This window comes from Castor canadensis, chromosome 11, assembly GCF_047511655.1.
Source record: "Castor canadensis chromosome 11, mCasCan1.hap1v2, whole genome shotgun sequence".
Taxonomy (NCBI): domain Eukaryota; kingdom Metazoa; phylum Chordata; class Mammalia; order Rodentia; family Castoridae; genus Castor; species Castor canadensis.
In genome coordinates, this window is record NC_133396.1 from 12,823,367 (window position 1) to 12,846,086 (window position 22,720).

Below are 22,720 nucleotides of genomic sequence, written 5' to 3' on the forward strand. Positions count from 1 at the left end.
GGTTGATCCATTAAACAGAAATGACACCTAATCTGTGACTAGTGAAGAGACACTAATTATCAAGGTGAAATAGGGGTGACTCTATCTAACCCTTACTTGCCTTTTTAATAATGCCCACATTTGTTTAAGCAACATCACTCTGATTCAGTCTATAAATGGTGCTGATAATATTTCTGAGTAGATTTTCTTTGACATGCAAATTGAAATAGAAATGGTAAATATTTTTCTTTCCAATACTGCTAACTGCAAGCTAAGATGAAATACAAATAAAAGTAATAAAATAGCATTCTAATTTCATGTCAGATTTATAGACTCTCCCTTCCCCACTTTTCTTATAGAATCACATCTTAAATGACTAGGACAAAGGAAGATGACAAAGCCCTGTTCCCCACACAAGGAGATATAAATCTGGGGCTACTGAAGATGATACAATGGCTGAGTGTAACATTTTTACTGGGTGGTCTCACTGGCTCTTTATGGAGGCCACTATAGCTCTGGTTTATTATTATTTTTAAATAGGCTAAACCTACTAACAAAAGTAACAAGTCTTCCTTAGCTGAAATGCCACTCAAGATCTCTTTTAAAGTGATTTCTTCATTCAGAACTACCCAGGATGAATAACAAACCATTCAAAACGTTTTATTAGTGATTCTATAGTAATGGAGAGCCATTCACACTGAAGATCTAAAGCAAACCCAGCCACGGCTACTGTAGGACACTAATGTATTCACAACAGTACAATTTTTTCCTTTATGGCTTACATGCAGGTTTTTAATTTTTTTCTCTACATTTCAAGAAAGTACTTAAAAAAAAAACCCTTCATAATTCAGTCTTTCTTGTGATACTGGTGTGAAGAAAAGAAGATCTCTGGGGATTTTAATCCAATACATACGTTACTTTTCACATAAGGCAAAATTCCTTTCAGGTGAAAACTTTTTAGTAACTGTTACAACAAAGCACATGCATGAGAAACTGCATTTGAATATGAGCTTACTAAGTTACTGATTCAACATAAAAGGCAAAAATATTAGGCCAATGTAAAGTACAAGACTAGAATTTCAAGAATTCGAAAGTATTCATTTTTCTCTTTTCTTCTCTCTTTCTCTCACATCTATTTTCAGTCCTTTAAAATTCCTAAAGGATTTCCTTCAAAAGTCCTAAAAATGCACCTTTTCTTTTTTTAAAAAAAGTTAAGTGTTTCCTGGTCTTAACAGAAGTTCCAGGGGAGGAAATCATGTTATTTCAAGACTTTGATGATCTAAGGAAGCTGGAATCTCCTAACGCACCTCATTAATGTTTCCCTAGTCACACAGAAGACCATCCTACATTACCCACATGTGCTTTTAAGAAGTCAGCCTATTTCTACTCAGGAAATTCAAAGCATACCTCTCCTCCTGTCGCTTCAGACTGCTTCACTTGTGAACAAGTTCTTATCTTGGGTGGTAGAAATCGAGGATCAGGTTCAAGAACCACAGCTAGGATTTTTCAGGATCTGGCCAGTGTGATAACCACTCAAACTTGAGTTGTCATTGCAGAACAGAGTATAACTGTCAAAACCTCAGAGAACAGTGTCCTCCTGCATGAACCCAGGGAAGAGGGGGACCCATGACTTAAATTTTGACTTTCTTACAATGCTAACCATTCACAGTTGCCATCCTTGAGCTTGCAGCATCATTCCAAATTCCCTCCACCAAACCATGAATTTCTCCCCTATTAAAACTGAAGTCAAGATTCATTTTGTCTATGAAACATTTCAAATTTAGAGAAAATGTCTATTTCTCACCAAATACTTGTATGTCTTATAAGATAACATATTTACCTGTTATCAGATTTTTTTATCTCATTTTAAACTATGAGCTTCATAAGGGCAACAACTACCTCTCCCATATTTTAAAAGTGATCTCTGAGATGCTTATAAAGTATTATTTACACTATGGTAATAGGTATTTACTGGTAACATCAGCCAAACCTTTCATTTAAAATAGCTGGGGTATTCCCACTACAATTTTTCAGATTTTTTTCCCTTCCAAACTACATTTCCTCTTACTAAGGCATTAGAGAAAATAACAGTTTCACCCAGCTCTGCTCTTTTGTGTCAGAAGTGGGATCCCTTCTGGTTTTCTCAAGATAACACATCTATCATGATTCTTTTCCCAAATTCCAAAGGTTGAACAGGGCTTCTGACTTCAGTGACTGAGTCCCCTCCACAGGCACACTGGCAGCCTGACTCCCCTGAGATTCCTCTAGACATGGGCCTTCTTGTCCTTCACATGTTGTATGAAGGATGGATGGCTGAGACACCTTTATGGGCCTTTCAACCCTGACACTCTCTTATTCTAAGATGGCTATATTGTTTGCTAGTTTTGTTTTTGCTTTGAATGGCCATAGTTCTCAAATGTTTTAACTCTGCTCCTCATATTTCTCCCCCATCAGCTAACTTCCTTCTATATAATTTGATTCTGGTTTCCAACACTTTATGAAGCTTGTTCTCTACAAAGTCAGCCATGATCTTTGCATTGCCAATCCAGTAGCCTTTCCCTTGTCTTTTTCTTTGGATCTCTGTTGCATTGGACACTGTTGAAACCCTCTCCTTCCAGAAATCCTTTCTTTTGACATCACAATCAGGATTGTTTTTCCCCCTTTTCTGCTCCTCCTTTTCCCTTTCAGTAGTGGGTATCTCCCAAACAAGGACTTTCCCTTCCACTCTTCTCTCTGTACACTGTCTCCTTTGGATAATGAATCAATTTTATAAATTTGACTTGGAATGCATATTACACCATCCAGCTTTCCCTGAGCAATGGGCCCTAGTGCTAACTAGCCTTGCCTGCTGAAGGTTCCTAATACTCATTTCCATAGAAACTGCCTCACAAAGTCCCCAAATTTGACATCTCCAACTGTGCACATGAATGCCTCACATTACCTCAAACTTTACAAGCTCAAGACCAAATTCATGATTTTCTCCCTTAACCACCTTCCCTCCCATATGTCCTGATCAATGGCATGGCTATTCTTTCAGGTACTTAGGTTTAAATCTCTCAGTTATCTATGACTCCCTTCTCTCTCAGTCCTCACTCTTTGATAGTTGCCCAGGTTCCTTCGACTTCTATTTGAAATGACTCCCTCCAGGTCCACACCATTCCATACTTTCCCTAGGGGTCTGATCCTGCATACCAGGAGGACCCAGGTTGTCATCTACATGCTTGCCCAGTCAAGGTTAAATTCCCTCCATTTAACTCTGAATCCCCTCCTTAACTAGCTGCATTTATCCATGTAGACTTCTTTCTTACGGTGCTAAGATATGAACTTTGAAGTGGACATGCTACTTTCTGTGTCAAATATTGTGCAAGGGACTTTAAATACTTCATCTCCTATTGCAATACCCTTCTGGGTAGAAACTTCACATCACAAGAAGCAGCTAATGCTTCTGGAGGTTGCTTGAGAATGCCCAGCTAGAAAGTCTTGCAGGGGGCAGAGAGGAAATGGCTGCAGGTCATCTTGACCCTGGGGGGTGAGGGTGGAAGATGGCATGATGGTACTGCTTCCAGGGCATCGGCTACTCTTGGTCTCTCGACCTCCACCTTTTCTACCATTAGACACAGATCCATCTTGCTCTATGAACCCTGTGTCTCTATCTTATCTAGAATGCTGCCCATCTGCCCATGCTAATGTCTCCTTCCTTCAAAACCATTCAGTGACCCAAAATGCTCTGGGCTTGCTTTTAAGACATTTAATCTTTAAATAATTAGAATGAATGAAAACAAAAGAAAAAAGAAGTAATAATGATGCTAATGGCTTCTCTGTCAGTGTGTGGTGCCAAAATTGAGTTATGGTTGAATAATATCCTCCAAAAAGATATTCTAAAGTCCTAAACCCCAGGGTCTCTGATGGTGACCTCATTTGAAAACGGGATCCTTGCAGATGTAATTAGATGAGGTCACTCTGAGTAGAGTGGGACCAATATGATAGATGTTCTCACCAGAAGAGGAGAAGACACTTGGAAAGATGCTGGGTGTGATGACAGAGATAGAGCCAGAAGTGACACATCTATAAGACAAGGAACATTAAGAATTTCTGGGGCTAGGTATGGTGGTATGTACTGTAATCTCAGCTACTCAGGAGGTAGAGGCAGAAGGCTCATGGTTCAAGACTGCCCCAGGCAAAAGTGAGACCCTATCTGAAAAATAAGGAAAGCAAACAGGGCTGGGGGTATAGCTCAAGTGATTTTTGTCTAGTAAGAATGAGGCTCTAAATACAAACCACAGCACGAAGAGGAGAGGATGTGAAGGAGGGGAGAGAAAAAGGGGAGGGGAGAGGGGAAGGGGCAGGAGAAAAAGAAAAAGAATTTCTGGGACACACCAGAAGCCTTCAGACAGAGGCTGGGCCTGTCCACACCTTGATTTCAGACTCCTGGCCTCCAGAACTGTTGGATAATAGTTTTCTCTTATTTCAGGCCACCTAGTGTTTGGTTCTTCATTATGGCAGCCTAAGGAAACTAATATACATGGGAAGAAACTTCCTATTTTACACATTTTATCTTGAAACACACATACACACATGCATGTACACACACACACACACACACACACACTCCTTTCATACCACCAAGTTCTATGAGACCTCATTTTTCCATGTGAGGACCAGCAGTATACTCCTTATTAGACGATATGGAGAACAGTCTTAGGGGAATGTTACACTTTTCTATTTATTTATTAGCATTTCTCTAATTTTGTATATGTGGTCATATCAAGCTATAAAGGAGGTCATTCCAATATAATGATGGACTATTCTTAGATGATGAAAGAGAAAATGCTTGGATGGGGAGGTACAGAGCCTTAGGTGAGCCTGTTTCCCACAGCCCTACATTCACACAGGGGATGGAAATCATCTATTCCAGATAAAGTGTTTTTCTTTTTTTAACCTTCGGATTCTGTGATATCTGGAACCCATACTTATGAAGGAAGAAGTTTAAAACTTTCCATTTAAACCACTTAGAATGAGAGGATTTACAAAGATCCTGTTTAATGTTCAGCTGACACATTGTCAAAAACATTTATCATGCAACCTTTTGAAGTTTCTTCCACTCCCTTCTAGTTATTAAAGCTCAGATTGCAGCTAGTTATCAACAACAAAGCATACACGTGACAGTGTTTTTATAGTCAGTCATTTGGTTTGATTTCTGAACTACTAAGCAAAATTCAGTTCTCCTGATCAGAAGAAATGATTAGTGACCTGGTTTTTCCCACTGAAAGCTATGCATGATTGATTTCTGAGATCACTTCTACATGGACCTACAGAGAATGCTTGGAAATTTCATTTCATTGTTTTAAGATGTTCCAAAGTATAGAAATATTTAGCTATGAGAATGTGCCATTTTAAGTTACACTGGAATTCTTTCAATGCAAATGAGAAAACAGTGACCTACATTATTGGGAAGATTTTTCTGGCAACTTAATCTCTAATGTAAATTTCTTCAGATTGAGAAAATGCCCCAATTCATATTTTGGCTCTAAGAGGAATCAAAAGTCTTTCCAATAATGCAATTGAGTAATGTTTTTGAGTACATGCAATGCATTAGATGTCATATGGAAGGTACAACGTTGGATGAGATGTATTCTCATCTTTTAAGGAGCTGACCTTATCATAGAAGGTATGTGATGAGGACAAAAAGCAGGAGAGCAGTGTCTTAGCGGTCAATTGAGAGAACAAATGGAAAAGAAAAGAACAGAGGAAGAAGTTCAAAGACACCACAAGGAAGGAAACAGATAAATCCAGAATGTGGGACATTCTGCAGGACACCTGATCTACTTCTGCAAACCGTTAATGGCATGGCACAAAAGCGAGGTAGGGTATGCTTTAGATTTAAAAAGACATAAAAGAGTTAACAATGAAATGAAATGTGTGCATTCTTCCTAGATTCTGATTCATACAAATCAACCATAAAATTGCATTTTAAAGTCAATGTGGGATACCTAATTATGAAACAGATACTAGACAGTGCTAAAAGGTTAACGGTTAACTTTCCCAGGTATGACAATGGGACTTGGTCTGTGGAAGACAATGTCCATGTTTTCTGAGAGGCATTCTAGAATATGCAGGGTAAAATGATATGATGTCTGAAATTTCCTTTAAAATATTTTAGCTATGAAAGAGAGAGAAGAGATAAAGCAAATGTCAAAGCTTGACAGTTACTGAAGTGGATGATAGATACATAGGAATTCATGATTCTATCCTCTCTACTTTTGGTGACGTTTGAAAAATTTTCTATATTAAAATTGAAAAGAAAGCTATAAACAGAAAATGACATAGGGAAAAAAGCACAATGAGATTGAGAAAGTTTACAGGAAGAAAGTAGCACTGGGAAGAGCCTGGAGGAACAGCCATAATTTTGATAGGCAGAAGGTGGGAAGGAAGAACTGTTTCTAAGAAAATAGCATGTGCAGAGGTAAATCAGAGGCAATGGCAGTATGCTGACCAATGATGGTGCAGCCCATGCAGCAGGACCTGGACTAGGGTGAGCACAGGCAGTCCTGCAAAAGGAGGCAGAACACAGAGGCTTGGAATGGCACTTCACCTGAGGAGAAGAGAGGTACACTCCTATGGACAGCCATGTTGGCCTCTCTCCTACCACAGAGCTTCCACATTCTGTTCTATGTGGAGCATGATTTTGCCACTTTACACCTAATCACCTCCCTTCACACATCCAATCCATCTCAGCTTCTCAGAGCAACTTTCCCAGCAGGCCGCTGTGGTCTTCACAGCACTATGGAGTCTATGTTGTGCAGCTCCTGGCAGTGCTATGGTTTTACATTTATTTGATTGGCTATATTTTTCATGAGGTCAGGAACTATTTTTGGCATTGAGGGACTTTAAAGACCACTGGTTTATTTTTTTTTTTTTTGGATCTGCATAAACATTCCTTCTTTTTTTTTTTTCATTTTTCTTTTATTATTCATATGTGTATACAAGGCTTGGTTTATTTCTCCCCCCTGCCCCCACCCCCTCCCTTACCACCCACTCCGCCCCCTCCCGCTCCCCCCCTCAATACCCAGCAGAAACTATTTTGCCCTTATCTCTAATTTTGTTGTAGAGAGAGTATAAGCAATAATAGGAAGGAACAAGGGGTTTTGCTGGTTGAGATAAGGATAGCTATACAGGGCATTGACTCACATTGATTTCCTGTGCGTGGGTGTTACCTTCTAGGTTAATTCTTTTTGATTTAACCTTTTCTCTAGTTCCTGGTCTCCTTTTCCTATTGGCCTCAGTTGCTTTAAGGTATCTGCTTTAGTTTCTCTGCATTAAGGGCAACAAATGCTAGCTAGTTTTTTAGGTGTCTTACCTATCCTCACCCCTCCCTTGTGTGCTCTCGCTTTTATCATGTGCTCATAGTCCAATCCCCTTGTTGTGTTTGCCCTTGATCTAATGTCCACATATGAGGGAGAACATACGATTTTTGGTCTTTTGAGCCAGGCTAACCTCACTCAGAATGATGTTCTCCAATTCCATCCATTTACCAGTGAATGATAACATTTCGTTCTTCTTCATGGCTGCATAAAATTCCATTGTGTATAGATACCACATTTTCTTAATCCATTCGTCAGTGGTGGGGCATCTTGGCTGTTTCCATAACTTGGCTATTGTGAATAGTGCCGCAATAAACATGGATGTGCAGGTGCCTCTGGAGTAACAGTCTTTTGGGTATATCCCCAAGAGTGGTATTGCTGGATCAAATGGTAGATCGATGTCCAGCTTTTTAAGTAGCCTCCAAATTTTTTTCCAGAGTGGTTGTACTAGTCTACATTCCCACCAACAGTGTAAGAGGGTTCCTTTTTCCCCGCATCCTCGCCAACACCTGTTGTTGGTGGTGTTGCTGATGATGGCTATTCTAACAGGAGTGAGGTGGAATCTTAGTGTGGTTTTAATTTGCATTTCCTTTATTGCTAGAGATGGTGAGCATTTTTTCATGTGTTTTCTGGCCATTTGAATTTCTTCTTTTGAGAAATAAAGACCACTGGTTTAAAAAGGCCATTCTCTTGGGAAATGAAACTCACTGACAGTGAGTATAGAGTAAATGAGTATTACTTATGAATGTACACTAATGAGGCTGTACACTTATGCTCCTACATACAAAGTGAGAATTATATTAATGATGACATTTTGAGGCATCTAATTTGATTTGGGCTTTTTCATTTGCAAATTTCAGAAGATTCTAGCTGGACTTTTTTTTAAAGGTATGGTTTCTTTTCCCACATGAGTTAAGAGAATGTAAAGGATTAAAAGTCTTCTTAAATTATGGAATTAATAATCACTACTGTAGAACTGTAATGCATTTTCTCCTTTAGCACTAGTAGTACACAATGGACAAAAATATATCCTATAAAGAAAAATTTAATAATGTTTTAACACCTTTCAAAGTAACTTTAATCACAGAAAATAATGTGTAAGGGAAAGCAGGAATTATGTAAGAACTAGCTTGAATAAAAAAACTCAGCACAGGTGGGAGAAATGACCCAAACATTGTATGCACATATGAATCAAAGAAAAAAAACCTCATTTTATGTAGGGATGCAAATAGTCAAAATACATTTTTAAGCAAAAACCAAACTGGCTCTTGGCAGTGTGGCCAAAATTTCAATAGTGTAGATGAAAATTTGTTCAACCTTAACTTTTCATCAAAGGCTTTTCTTTACTAATCAACTGTCTTTGTAACTAAAACCATAAGCCTTACACGACTTCTTTGAAATGAACAGCCACAAACCAAACACCTAAAACTTAAAATATAGTGTTTCTCTTCAAAACTGACAAAATCTGTTTAGTGCATGACATGATCAGGGTCCTTGAAACAAATTTAACCTTTAAAACTAAGTTTTTCAAATCTCTGTTTCCTCACTGTTAGTACAGCTTGATAGTCTGACTTCTGGACAGCCATTCCATCTCCTATCAGTTGACTAAACCCTGTTCCAGGACTAATATCAATTAAAAAATTCAAGTTTTACTTCCGATTATAAATAATATATGCTAACTGAAGAAAAATAGAAAAGCATCAAGAAGGAAAGGAAAGTTCCATAGTCTGTGTACTCAAATATAATCACCATGTCTTTTCCCCTATGCATATGAAACTGGCATGGTGAACCTGCAGGACTCGAGAAGTATAATCATGAAAGCCTCTCTCTGTTTCTCCCACTGTTCCTTTAATCCTGCTTAGTGGAAGCAGCTCTTCTCTTGCCCCATGGAGAAAACTCAGAAAGGTGCCTTGATTTTTTAGGTCACTCTAGTCCCATAGTCACTTTAAATTGCACCAAAAGCCTTAATCCATTTAATTTATTCTCAACAGAAATTTGAAAGCTTCCTAAAAGCAATTTAATCTAAGGCAGGACATATCTAAAGCATTCCACAGCACCATTCAGTGACTTGCTATCAAGGTACTTTTATTCCCACTTGTCTTTGACATAGGGACCCGAACTCTAGCTGGGAGACCTTGGTACTAGCCTCCTACACCAGTGTCTCTGATGATGAACAAGACTGGATGTGGGTGTTGCCTGACCTCATCCTCCAAGTGGTATCTTATTCTTGTCTGGGATTATCCCTCATTTGAATTCACACACCCTCTCCAGCTTCAGCCCCTTGCTGCAGTTCTCTTTGTGCACTGTTCCTTGCCTGCGGGATGGCATGGTCCTCTTCACTCCCCTCGCCCTTCTGCAGATGAGAGTGGAACATAACAATAATTTCCCCTTAATAGGGAGACAGGATGTGAGCTACAGGTTCTTGCTAGAGGGCAAAACATAAAATTTTCTGCAGTTTAATTCTATCAAAAAGATTAATGAACTAATAATAATAATAATCAGAAAGATTTGCAAGATAAATAATAATTCTTAAATATTCAAAATTTAATTTGTGGCTAAACCTATCACCTGGTCCCATGTGGAAGTCTATGCTCTGAGTGTGCGCATCAGTCTACATGGAGGAGGATAGTAAGAAATAGCCCTGAGACATACTCAGTAAAAAGAACAACACTGGAGGAATCACAATACCTGACTTCAAACTATATTACAAAGCAATAGCAATAAAAACAACATGGTACTGGCACAAAAACAGACATGAAGACCAGTGGAACAGAATAGAGGACCCGGTTATGAAGCCACACAACTATAACCAACTTATCTTTGACAAAGGTGCTAAAAATACATGATGGAGAAAAGACAGCCTCTTCAACAAAAACTGCTGGGAAAACTCGTTAGCAGTCTGCAAAAACCTGAAACTATATCCATGTTTATCACCCTATACCAATATTAACTCAAAATGGATGAAGGACCTTAATATCAGACCCCAAACTCTAAAGTTGGTACAGGAAAGAGTAGGAAATAATTTGGAACTAATAGGTATAGGCAAGGACTTTCTCAATGGAACCCCAGCAGCTCAGCAACTAACAGATAGCATAGATAAATGGGACTTCATAAAACTAAAAAGCTTCTGCTCAACAAAAGAAATGGTGGTCTCTAAACTGAAGAGACCACCCACAGAGAAAATATTTGCCAGCTACATATCAGACAAAGGACTGATAACCAGAATATATAGGGAACTCAAAAAACTAAATTCTTCCAAAATTAATGAACCAATAAAGAAATGGGCAAGTGAACTAAACAGAACTTTCTCAAAAGAAGAAATTCAGATGGCCAAAAAACACATGAAAAAATGCTCACCATCTCTAGCAATAAAGGAAATGCAAATTAAAACCACACTAAGATTCCACCTTACCCCTGTTAGAACAGCCATCATTAGCAACACACTAACAACAGGTGTTGGTGAGGATGCGGGGGAAAAAGGAACCCTTTTACACTGCTGGTGGGAATGTAAACTAGTACAACCACTCTGGAAAAAAATTTGAAGGCTTCTTCAAAATCTAGACAGATCTACCATATGATCCAGCAATACCACTCTTGGGGATATACCCAAAAGAATGTGACACAGGTTACTCCAGAGGCACCTGCACACCCATGTTTATTGTAGCACTATTCACAATAGCTGAGTTATGGAAACAGCCAAGATGCCCCACCACTGACGAATGGATTAAGAAAATGTGGTATTTATACACAATGGAATTTTATGCAGCCATGAAGAAGAATGAAATCTTATCATTCGCAAGTAAATGGATGGAACTGGAGAACATCATTCTGAGTGAGGTTAGCCTGGCCCAAAAGACCAAAAATCATATGTTCTCCCTCATATGCGGACATTAGTTCAAGGGTAAACACAACAAGGTGATTGGACTTTGATCACATGATAAAGCAAGAGCACACAAGGGAGGTATGAGGATAGGTAAGACACCCAAAAAACTAGATAGCATTTGTTGCCCTCAATGCAGAGAAACTAATGCAGATACTTTAAAGTGACAGAGGTCAATAGGAGAAGGGGACCAGGAACTAGACAAAGGGTTAGTTCGAGAAGAATTTAGAATGTAACACATATGTACAGGAAAGCAATGTGAGTAAACTCCCTGTATAGCTATCCTTATCTCAACTAGCAAAAATCCTTGGTCCTTCCTATTGTTTATACTCTCTCTTCACCAAAACTAGAGATAAGGGCAAAACAGTTTCTGCCTGGTAGTGAGGGGGTGAGGGGAAAAGGGAGGGGGCGGGGGGGGGTAAGGAAGAGGCTGGGGGGGAGGGGGGAGAAATGACCCAAACATTGTATGCACATATGAATAAAAGAAAAAAAGAAAGAAAGAAATAGCCCTGAGAGTGGGGCACCAGTGGCTCAGGCCTGTAATCATAGCTACTCAGGAGGCAGACATCAGGAGGATTTTGGTTCAAAGCCAGACCAGGCAAAATAATTTGAGAGATCCTATCTTGAAAACAACCAACACAGAAAAGGGCTGGCAGAATGGCTCAAGTGGTAGAGCACCTGTCTAGGAAGTGGGAGGCCCTGAGTTCAAATCCTATTACAGTAAAAAAAAAAAAAAAGAGAGAGGGAAACAACCTTGAGAAATTGGATGTTCATCCAATTTCTACTCATCTTCCTTTGCTCTCCAATCTTTCTTCTATCTGTTGCCAATGGTCTTTCCAAAACACAATCTTGACTTGGCTCCTCCTCTGCTAAAAAGTCTTCAATAGTTTTTCATCACTTACGAAAGAATTTCAACTCCCTAGAATGCATCCTGCTATTCAATGTGTGATCTACCAACCAGCAGCATTGTAAGATCTTGAGTCCAACTCTGGACTGACAGCATCAGAGCCTGCATCTTACCAACAATCCCAGGTGACCTGCAGGTACTTTCAAGGGCGAGAAGCACTTATCATCCAGTGTGTCTTTCTTTGCATGTAATACAGGTGAAATTCCTCTCAGTTCTCAGTGCTAGGAAAAATTGTGCTCCTTCTAAGGATGGGATTTGGTTGCTAAGGAGGACACTGACTACTGAAACTTACTTGATTTGCCCTTACCTTTAGCCACTATGGAGGCGACTTAATGGGTAAGCCTACACTCAGCAGTTTTATTAGACTTTATGGCAGGTATGTTGTTTACTAATCCTCTTCCTGGTTTCATATTATTTTCCTATCACTTTGTTTGACCTTGATTTTCTTACTTGCTGCCTTCAGTCTTGTGGTATCATATGCATCTCCATGTCACTTGAAATCCTTTTTAGAATGAGGTGAGGTGTGAATGTATGGTATTGATATGTGCACGTGGCACAAGGAAATGATAACGTCAACACGTATCTAATTTCCTTTCTTCCCTTGCTCTAGATGGCATGTTTAACAGCAGATCTGGTTTCTCCCAGTCCAACCTGCCTGTGTGTGCAAGAGTGCAACAGAAGACACTTCAGCACAAACCTGGAGGTATATTTGCATAGAAAATTCTGGGCAAGAGCAGCCGAAGATTTGGAGGCCTTAGAACATTTGGGGAGAGCTTATGGCAGGCTGGATGTTACAGTGTAAAGTCTGGATTTCTCTGTAGTTTAAAGCTGTGCAGGCCATCCGAGGCCCTAGCTTACTCTCCTCCATCATGAGCTGGTCACCCAGGTAGTAGCTTGCACCAAAAAGTGAAAATAGAGGCTTCCATTTAAAACTAATTCCTGTAAAGCCAATCACTTAAGCAAAACAAACAAACGAACTAAAAATCCAAATGCATGCATGCAATATGACAATCAACTACCTGTAAAGACATTTTGGTGAGTAGCATGGCTTGGTGGAAAGAATGTACTAGGAACCTGTGCACCACTTTCTCACTCAGCAGCAGCCTGACCACAGGCAAGTCATATTAACTCTGTACCTGTTTCCATCTGCATCACATTGAAGCATTTAGGAAAATGTCCTCCTTGTTGTCTTTTTTTTTTTTTTTTCCAGTACTGGAGTTTGAACTCAGGGTCTCATGCTTGCCAGGCAGGCGCTTTACCACTTGAGCCACTCCACCAGTCCTCCTTGTCATCTTCAAGCAATGAATTCAACTGCTGTGTGAGAAACTGAGTTTCTAATATTACAGAGGCCATTTAGTCTAGCAGTGGAGCATTCAATGTATACTATAGTACTTATAAGCACTCAGGTTTTCCAGTCTGTCTGTCTGAGCTTGAATCGTTATTCCAACTCTGCAAGTTGAGACTTTGGACAAGTTATTATAACTTCTTTGGGCCTCAGTTTATCCATTTGTAAATGGAATCATACTAAAGGAATCATACTAGTACTGATGTCATAAGGTTGCCATGAGGATTAGCACATGAAAACACAATGTTAACACACACAAGAACTCAATAGACATCAGTTACTATTATTTTACCACAGTGGGCATTAAGAAATGGTCAGTCATGTTTACCCGTATAATTTTATATTATACTTTTCTTTTTTTAGGTTTTTATAATTATTTTTCTTATGGGAACTCTAGATGAGGGCCATCTAATTGTGTAGTGCTGACCAAGCCAGAATTCTCAAGCTTTCTGAAAATTCATCAGGGTTTTACCAACTATTGGAGTCAAAACATTTGTAAAATAGAAACATTTTGAACATAAATTTCCATCCTCCTCTATAGTCACAAAAATGAACAAATGGCAACAAAGAATGAGGACTGCAGAGGGCTGGGAGCCCATTCATGAGACTGGCAGGGCAAACAGATTCTACCTTATGCCCCATGTATCACTTCCATGGTTAAACAGCCATATGACCGAGCACCATACCCAGCCCCATGATCAAAGGAATGTGTGCTCACCGAACACATTTTGGCTAAGTACAAGGGTGGAAGCAAAACAAAAAAGAAAACCCACGACCACCATCCCCCCACAACCCAGAGACACCTACTGCTCAGTTTAATTTTCATCAAAGGGTCTGCCTAGTGCTGTGTGCCCAGGGCCCTTCCCTACTTCATCAGGGGGCAATGCCACCCGCACACCAACATCTGAGAGTCAGCATGTTGGAAAGGAGTCTTGCTACCACCTTGCGCTCAATTAACAGGTACTGAATGCCTACTGTGCTCAGCGGAGCAGCATATGAGATGCTGTAAATGAGGGAAATCAGGGGATGGAATTAATGATCTCTACCTCCATGGCACAATCATCATAATGTGAAGTCATGGACATGACATACAGACAATGAAAAGTAAGACAGAAAATAAGCACCTTCTTATCCACTTCTTTTAGGTCTTGGAAGAGACTGAAGTATTCTGTATTTATATGTCAGGTGAAAAGTAGCCTGGAGAAATGCTGTCTAATATTGCTTATAACTCAGGCAGGAATAGTTCCAAGTACTTTTGAAATACAGCAAATTGAAAATGTTTGCAGAAATAACATAAAGCAGGACAGGGATATCTGCATCACCGTCCTCATTGTGTTGTCACCACCCTCTTCCATCTGACTGGCAAAGCCCAGACAAACATGTAATTTCTGCTGTGCTGTGGGGCTGTAAAAGGGTTTTGAGCAATAAAAAAAGCCTTTCTGCTTGCTCACCAGCAAATGTAAATAGTGACCAAAATAGTCCTAGAAAGAAAGCTGGGTTAGAACTGTCTGGATCCTGCTCTAATTTTTACTTTTGATGAGAAGATGTGAGCGAGTTTGTCTTCTGTGTAGGCGGGTGCTGTGGGACAGGGAACAGAGCTGTGCTTATCAGCAGCATAGAACCATAATGAAGTTTGAATTTGTGCCTCAGATCACCTATGCCAAGCTGAGTTAGTTAATGTTAGATCAGGGAGGAAAACACCTGAGCATAAAAAATATGAAAGGCAGATATAGGGCACAAAATAAGTGAGAACATGACGTATGGTATACTGACCACCCAAGCTACACTGTAATCGCTACACATCGATCATTTTTACTTTTCTTGTGTGTGTTTTGGGTTCCTGAGCTTTATAATAAGTTGGGTAGATGACACACAGCAACCAAGTATTCTGGCAGCTTTACAGAAATCCATAACGCGCAAGGCACTCGGAGCAGGCCTTTTGAGCAGATAGTGGTGGTCTAGGGCAAACCAGGTATGCAGACAACTAGAGCCTGCTGATAGAAGTTAAATTATTGCATAGCCTTCTGAAATTGCTGTTTTTATTTTGGGCAACTACAAGTTCAAATCTCCAAAGGATACAAATTATATTAAGTTTAGAAACAAAAACATAGGAAAATCTAAATATAGCTATTGTAGAAAAACCTATACTGTCTCAAGAACAATTTAGAAGTTATTTTAAGAGCTATACTAACACTGATTCCTACAAAACACACTCAATGATGGAAAAAAACTCAAATATTTCACAAATATAGTTCACTTCTCTTCCTCAAATTCTTTAAAAGCTATTATTTTCTTCCATGTAAAGTCAATTCACTTTCCTTCTTCCATAAGTTCATCTTCAAGGGGCTTAAGAACACCTAAATGACCTCTTCTGTCTTCTGTTTTTCCCATTCTTCACTTGTGCACAACTTGTAGGCCACTCTTCTAAGGGGGCTTTTGAATACAGTTCCCTAAACCTTGCCTATGCCCCATACCTAAATTATGCAAGCATCCTCCATGTTCTCTTCAAAATAGATTTGATGCTTCCCAAGAGAGCATGATCCTTTGGGCTCCACATATAATCTCTCTCTACTATAGATGCAGATATGTGTGAATGTGTATTTATGCATATACATGCATAATATAAAACATATATTTGTATATATACATGTATTTTTTAGTCAACTAAAATTTACATTTTTAGTTAATTCTATCTGCTACATCTAATTTATTTTAGTTTTTGATAACCTAACTGATCAAAATGCAAAGAAGTCAACACATCAGGTATTTTATGATCTTATTTTTTGGTCTATATGATATTAGCATTTTTATAATTATGGACCATTTAGATGAAGATGACCATTCCCTACCACTATATATCTCTGTTGGTTTACTCTTTTCCCTTCATCTGTCATTTCTGATTGTGACTGCAGGCCTAGTTCTTCTCCCTTGCTCCAACTCCTACAATTATAGGACTTCATTATTTAGCCACCTTTGTCCCTGGTTATTCTATTGGCACCTTTGTCTCCTCCCCTCTGAAAAGCTCAACTCCATTATTCATTTTATCAACCTATTCTTCGGAGGTATATACATTATATTATTATTTCAAATTCATGCATGTCTGAAATATAAAATCAAACAACCTAAGATTCTGGTAAAAGAAACAGCATCATCAAATATTTATATATAAGAAACAGTGAGATGTTTAGACAGCAAAAATCATCTACTCTGATACTTTGGGTTTATGTGGGCCAGCTGAGCAGCTGGGGTGATAGAAAGGAGGAAAGGTCTATATAGACATGTGGCTGACTTATCTACATGGCAAGGAATGAAGGTGTTGGACCAGAGTGAGCAAGGTGCCCCCGGAAGAGTCCAGGAGCAAAGTAGTAATTTGAAAAATAAAGATTAATGCAGGGCACAAAAACAACTGATGTGATGGCAGAAGCCAGGAAGTAAAATAATCAGCTGAGACACCGTTTAAGTCAGGTATAGAAGGAATGGAGAGGAAATGTGTTGAGTTCTAGATACAAAGAGATTGTTCTTACAGAGGTTCCTATTGATTTTGGAACTTGAGAGGAAACTACAATCAGGCATTCAAAGTGTGGTTCTTTTGCTGAGTAATAATTAGTGTTAAAATGGTAGGAATGAATGAGTTTGCTAACAGAGGAAGAAGAGTTGAAAACATCATAGAACTCAGGGGCAGAAGGAAAAGAGCCAGTGCACTTGCCCACAGGAGAAATTTTAAGTATAGTGTGGAATCTGGGGAGTTCAGGGAGCAGAGAAGTTCTAGAAGGTGTTTGTTAAAATTAAATACAACTCATGGGAGCTGGGGGGGGTTCAGAATTTGTCATCTTTGTCACCATCATCAACATAGCCCCTATCTCAACAACAACAACCACTACTACTGCTGTTGCTAATCCTAAAAATATGTAGGAGGAAGTTGATCATTTCTAAGAATGTGGTTTTATGGTTGGTAGATGAAATGCCAAATCCATTGCTTCATTCAACAAAAATTTACTGAGGGCTTACTATTTGGGCACTGGGCATAAAGCAAAGAACAAGCGATGAATGGGTGGTGAGAAAACAGGAGGAGTAGGTATGGTCCTAGTCTCTTAAGAATTTCGTGGCTGAAAGAGGCTGAGGGGAAAATAATCTAAGATGGGGCTTCTCAGAGTCAAGACAAAGTTTGTTTGTAAGGGAAGAAACAAACCTGAAAAAGATTATTTACCTGTCTGTGTCCAAAATATTATATTGTGCTGACTGTACTGTGAGAACCATCTACCATTTATAATAATGTTTCTGTTGGAAAATGTGTTCAGAGTTTAAGAATCAAGGAACACATCACACATCTTTCCCTGATTACCTTGGTAAGGTAATCAATTCAAAAGGTGGTAGTAATGAAGTAAAGAGAGTGGGAACCTTAAGACTATGAGGAAGAAATCAGTAAGAGGGCATAGTGCTATAGAAGGGCATTTTGGGGGCCCATGGGATTCTGAAGACCTTGCTCCAATGTGTTAGGGTAAGAAAGTTATGAGACTTGCAGGTCTGGATTCTAGAAATTATTTATTATTGCCATAACCTTTAAATAAAAATTGCATTTTGAACCTTCAGAAGTCAGGAGTTTCTAAACAATTCTGTAAACTTTTCAAGCCTGAAGACATTCTCAGCTGCAATAAAATTTATATTTACATGCTCTGTTTTTTAAAAAATTCCTAGAAAAATGCTAACCTTCATGACTGGGCTTTCATTGGGAAATATAATTTGCTCAGCTAAAAAAAAAAATCTGTATATTTTAGGACTTGTAACCACATCACACTTAAAAGTCTTTGCCATGAATTTAAAAACTGGCCTTGCCCCTGAAACAGCCTTTCAGTGGATGTCACATGCCTCAGGCAAGTGGCTGGGTATGTAGTGCACAGCACGTACATATCCCCTCTGGTCTACCATGATGACCTCACAGACACAAAACTAATGAAGCTCAGAAGAATTCCAAAAAGACACTGGAAATAAAACAAAAAAAGGTTTTTAAACTTATTTGCTAAATTTCAGAAATGTCATATAATAAGCATGGTCCTTAATTTTTATCATTTCCTTTGATGAACATTTTCTCCTCTCTAGCTCTTGGAGTCGGGTTCTTCCTCTTGGCTCTTGGGCTTAATCTAAAGGCAGATACTTCTCATTCAGTGTCCCCCAGCATATTAGATATACATTATAGATGCTACATAATAAATACAAAGCACTGCTTTGAAATATTTTGTCACAAATCTTTTTTTCAAGACTCTCCCAGCCTTGGAGTTTTAATTTTCTTGTACACTATTTCTTGGAAAGCTATCAGCTAGAGAATTTGTGCTCTAGTGAAGGTATGGGTGACTCAAAGTGAAAATGTTTAATGGTGTCTATGACTTTTTGGCCAGGAAGAAATAAAAGCTGACCAAATGGACTTATCCACTGATAATCATTCAAGGTGACAGACTCATTCTTTAAAAATACTCTGTATTAATATAAAATTTGGCTCATCTCTTCAACTATCCATATGTGACTAAGTCTGAGCACTGGGGTATAAATGTGGTATTCTGTTATCACATTTAACTGGAAGTTGCTTCTACTAATTAAGTCTCAATCAAGTATTTACTTCTTTTCTGGAGAATATAATCAATGATTAAATTCTGACAAAGTGTCTCTTCGAACTCATCCTATTGTGATACTCCCCTTTAATGAGCTATTAGTATCTATTTCAGTACTAAACTAGTATGAATTAAATTCTATGGACTTTATGTGGGGAGGGTTTAGTTACCTTTTTTTTTGGGGGGGTGACTATTTATGCTTATTGAGAAAATGAAAGGAATTTTTATGTCAGTAAATAATACAACTTCAACATGATTCTTTAAAACTTGGATAAACATCTTAAGAAGAAAGGAAACAGAATTCCACTTCATAGAACTTCTAGCTTCAGGACTGGCAACTGAAAGGGAATAGACTAGCAAATGTTCTTATTTGGGTAAAGCCTGAAAGTATGACTGTTCCCTTAGCCCTAAAAATATGCTCAGATGTTTCCACTTGAAGAATTCAGAAAAAACACTATCAATAATTTGCCTTTGAGAGAGGTGGAAAGAAGAGGGGAGTGGGAAACATGAAAAGTGTAGGATTTTTGGATGATTTAGAAGTTAAATGTCTTGTTTTTCTGATATGTGTTGGCATACCATTTAAAAATTAAGTATTTTTTTTTTATTTTATTTTTTTTTTCATTTTTCTTTTATTATTCATATGTGCATACAAGGCTTGGTTCATTTCTCCCCCCTGCCCCCACCCCCTCCCTTACCACCCACTCCGCCCCCTCCCGCTCCCCCCCTCAATACCCAGCAGAAACTATTTTGCCCTTATCTCTAATTTTGTTGTAGAGAGAGTATAAGCAATAATAGGAAGGAACAAGGGGTTTTGCTGGTTGAGATAACGATAGCTATACAGGGCATTGACTCACATTGATTTCCTGTGTGTGGGTGTTACCTTCTAGGTTAATTCTTTTTGATCTAACCTTTTCTCTAGTTCCTGGTCCCCTTTTCCTATTGGCCTCAGTTGCTTTAAGGTATCTGCTTTAGTTTCTCTGCGTTAAGGGCAACAAATGCTAGCTAGTTTTTTAGGTGTCTTACCTATCCTCACCCCTCCCTTGTGTGCTCTCGCTTTTATCATGTGCTCATAGTCCAATCCCCTTGTTGTGTTTGCCCTTGATCTAATGTCCACATATGAGGGAGAACATACGATTTTTGGTCTTTTGAGCCAGGCTAACCTCACTCAGAATGATGTTCTCCAATTCCATCCATTTACCAGCGAATGATAACATTTCGTTCTTCTTCATGGCTGCATAAAATTCCATTGTGTATAGATACCACATTTTCTTAATCCATTTGTCAGTGCTGGGACATCTTGGCTGTTTCCATAACTTGGCTATTGTGAATAGTGCCGCAATAAACATGGATGTGCAGGTGCCTCTGGAGTAACAGTCTTTTGGGTATATCCCCAAGAGTGGTATTGCTGGATCAAATGGTAGATCGATGTACAGCTTTTTAAGTAGCCTCCAAATTTTTTTCCAGAGTGGTTGTACTAGTCTACATTCCCACCAACAGTGTAAAAGGGTTCCTTTTTCCCCACATCCTCGCCAACACCTGTTGTTGGTGGTGTTGCTGATGATGGCTATTCTAACAGGGGTGAGGTGGAATCTTAGTGTGGTTTTAATTTGCATTAAAAATTAAGTATTTTTTAAAAGAAATATGTTTTCATTGTTCTATACATTCCACACAAAAGTATACCGTAGACCTGGGTGTACTTGGAGGTGAACTTTAGGTACTCTGCTTGGGTATGAATGGCTCTGTTTAACTGGAGCTCAGAGGCCAGTGGGAGGAGCTGAGAAGCAACAGCTGATCACTGTGTGCTGGTCTGTGCCACAGCAAGACGATCAGAAGGCACAAGAGCAGAGTAAAGAATGGACCCTAGCCAGTCTTCGGAGGTTAAGAAGAGTCAAGGAAGTCTTTCTAGAGACAAAGTTATCAAAGGAGAGACCTTCGGGGTGTGTAGGAGTTAGACACGAGAAGGGGAAAAAGGGAGAAGAAATAGCATGTGTCAGAGCTGAGGATGAGAGGAAGCTTATCATATCTGAAGAGTTTCTAAAAGGTCAGACATGGTGGGAGTATGGGAAGCAAGGAGATGACTGTGGCAGGTATAGTTACAGCACAGTTTTGGTGACCTTATTAGTGTACCTGAACTTCAGGGCTGTAGGGACCAGTGAGGTATGGGGTCCCTCTGGATGTGTGTGGAGGGGACTGGCAAAGGTTGCCTAGAGGAGGGCCTGTCCAGACGCAGGAAAGTGGAACTTTCCTGAAGTAGACGAAGGGCCCGGCAGATGCAGAAAAGAAGATGAGGCTAAGTAAGAAGTAGAGGACTAGGTGAGTAACCTGAGAGGAAGAGGCAGGTGAGGCCCAGGATTCTGGCTGGATCAAATGGTGACCCTGACCATGACTTACATTTGGGAAAACAAGGCAGCAGCAGGTCTAAGAGGGTTTAGGTAACAGCTCCAGAGTTGGACATGGTGAGCTTCAGGTTGGTGTAGATATCCAGGAAGCTTACAGAAAGGTCTACAGCACACCACCAAAGAGAAAGTTTCCAGCTGTTAGAAGATAGCTGGTGGTGGTGAGATGGCCTAAGTGGGAGAGCCTGGGCAGTCTGCCTGAAGAACAACAGGGTTTGAGGGCAGTGGAGTCAAAGGGGAGCCCTGTATGAAGGTGACTAGGAGAGAGCTACCAGAAAGGCAGAGTGCGTCCATTGTGTCTGCTGCTACAGGGGACTCAAGCTGATCAAAGAGAGGACCCTGTGGACTTAGCAACAAGGATATCATTGGTACCCCAAGAGCAATTTCTATGGAGTGACAGAGACAAAGGCCAGGCTGTAAAGTAATAAAAAATGAGTAGGGATGAAGGATAGACAGTAGCTGGAGGGGAAATGGGATTAAAAGAGATTTATCTAATATGGGTTACATTTGAACATAGCTCAACTCCTATTGAATAGGGCCTTTTGGGTAATTTTGTAATTGCATATTGTAGAACTTACTAACTAACAAGCACTATTCAAATGTTTTTCAAAGCAGTTATTTGCTTAATTCTCACAGATCCTATGAAACAAGTGAATTTATTATTCTCAATTTGGAAATAAGGAAACTGAGGCACAGAGAGCATAAATAAGTTGTCTAAGGTCATATCATTTCTAAATGGTTGAGCCAGGATTTGAACCCAGGCACTCTGGCTCCAGAATCCACGCCTTTAGGCCCTATGCCTCTCTTTAATGCAACACATACAAGATAATTTAAGAGGCTACTCTAAGAAAGATGAAGCGCTGGTAACATTAAAAAGATTGGGTTTCATGGAACACTTCATAGTTTGGCAGGTTGATAAAGTACTCAAAGCTGAGCTTCCATCTTCCTTCCCTGTGCTAGTGTCCTTCTGAAAATAGAGGGTGCTGCTGTATTGACCCCTTTTATTTTTACATCAATCATCTGACATCATAGAAATAAAGTCATTTCAACTAAATGGATTCTCAAAATAATTGGTTTCCTCTTAGAAAACAAATTGCTCAGGCTTTTTGCAAATCAATCTCGGCATTGTGTGTCTTTGCTGAACTTCCACATCTAGAAGGTGGCAAGAGATCAGTATTGACCACTATTTCCTTCCTTTGGAATGCTCTTTAAGTTAGTAAAGTGTTTAGAGAACTACCTTTCAAATCAT

At 39.3% G+C, this 22,720-nt stretch overlaps 1 protein-coding gene across 19 annotated transcripts in view; it reads right to left on the minus strand.

Annotated features, from left to right (window-relative positions):
• Cep112 (centrosomal protein 112) overlaps positions 1-22,720 on the minus strand; it is a 459,140-nt gene that overhangs the window by 44,539 nt on the left and 391,881 nt on the right. The gene's annotated exons all lie outside the window — the stretch shown is intronic.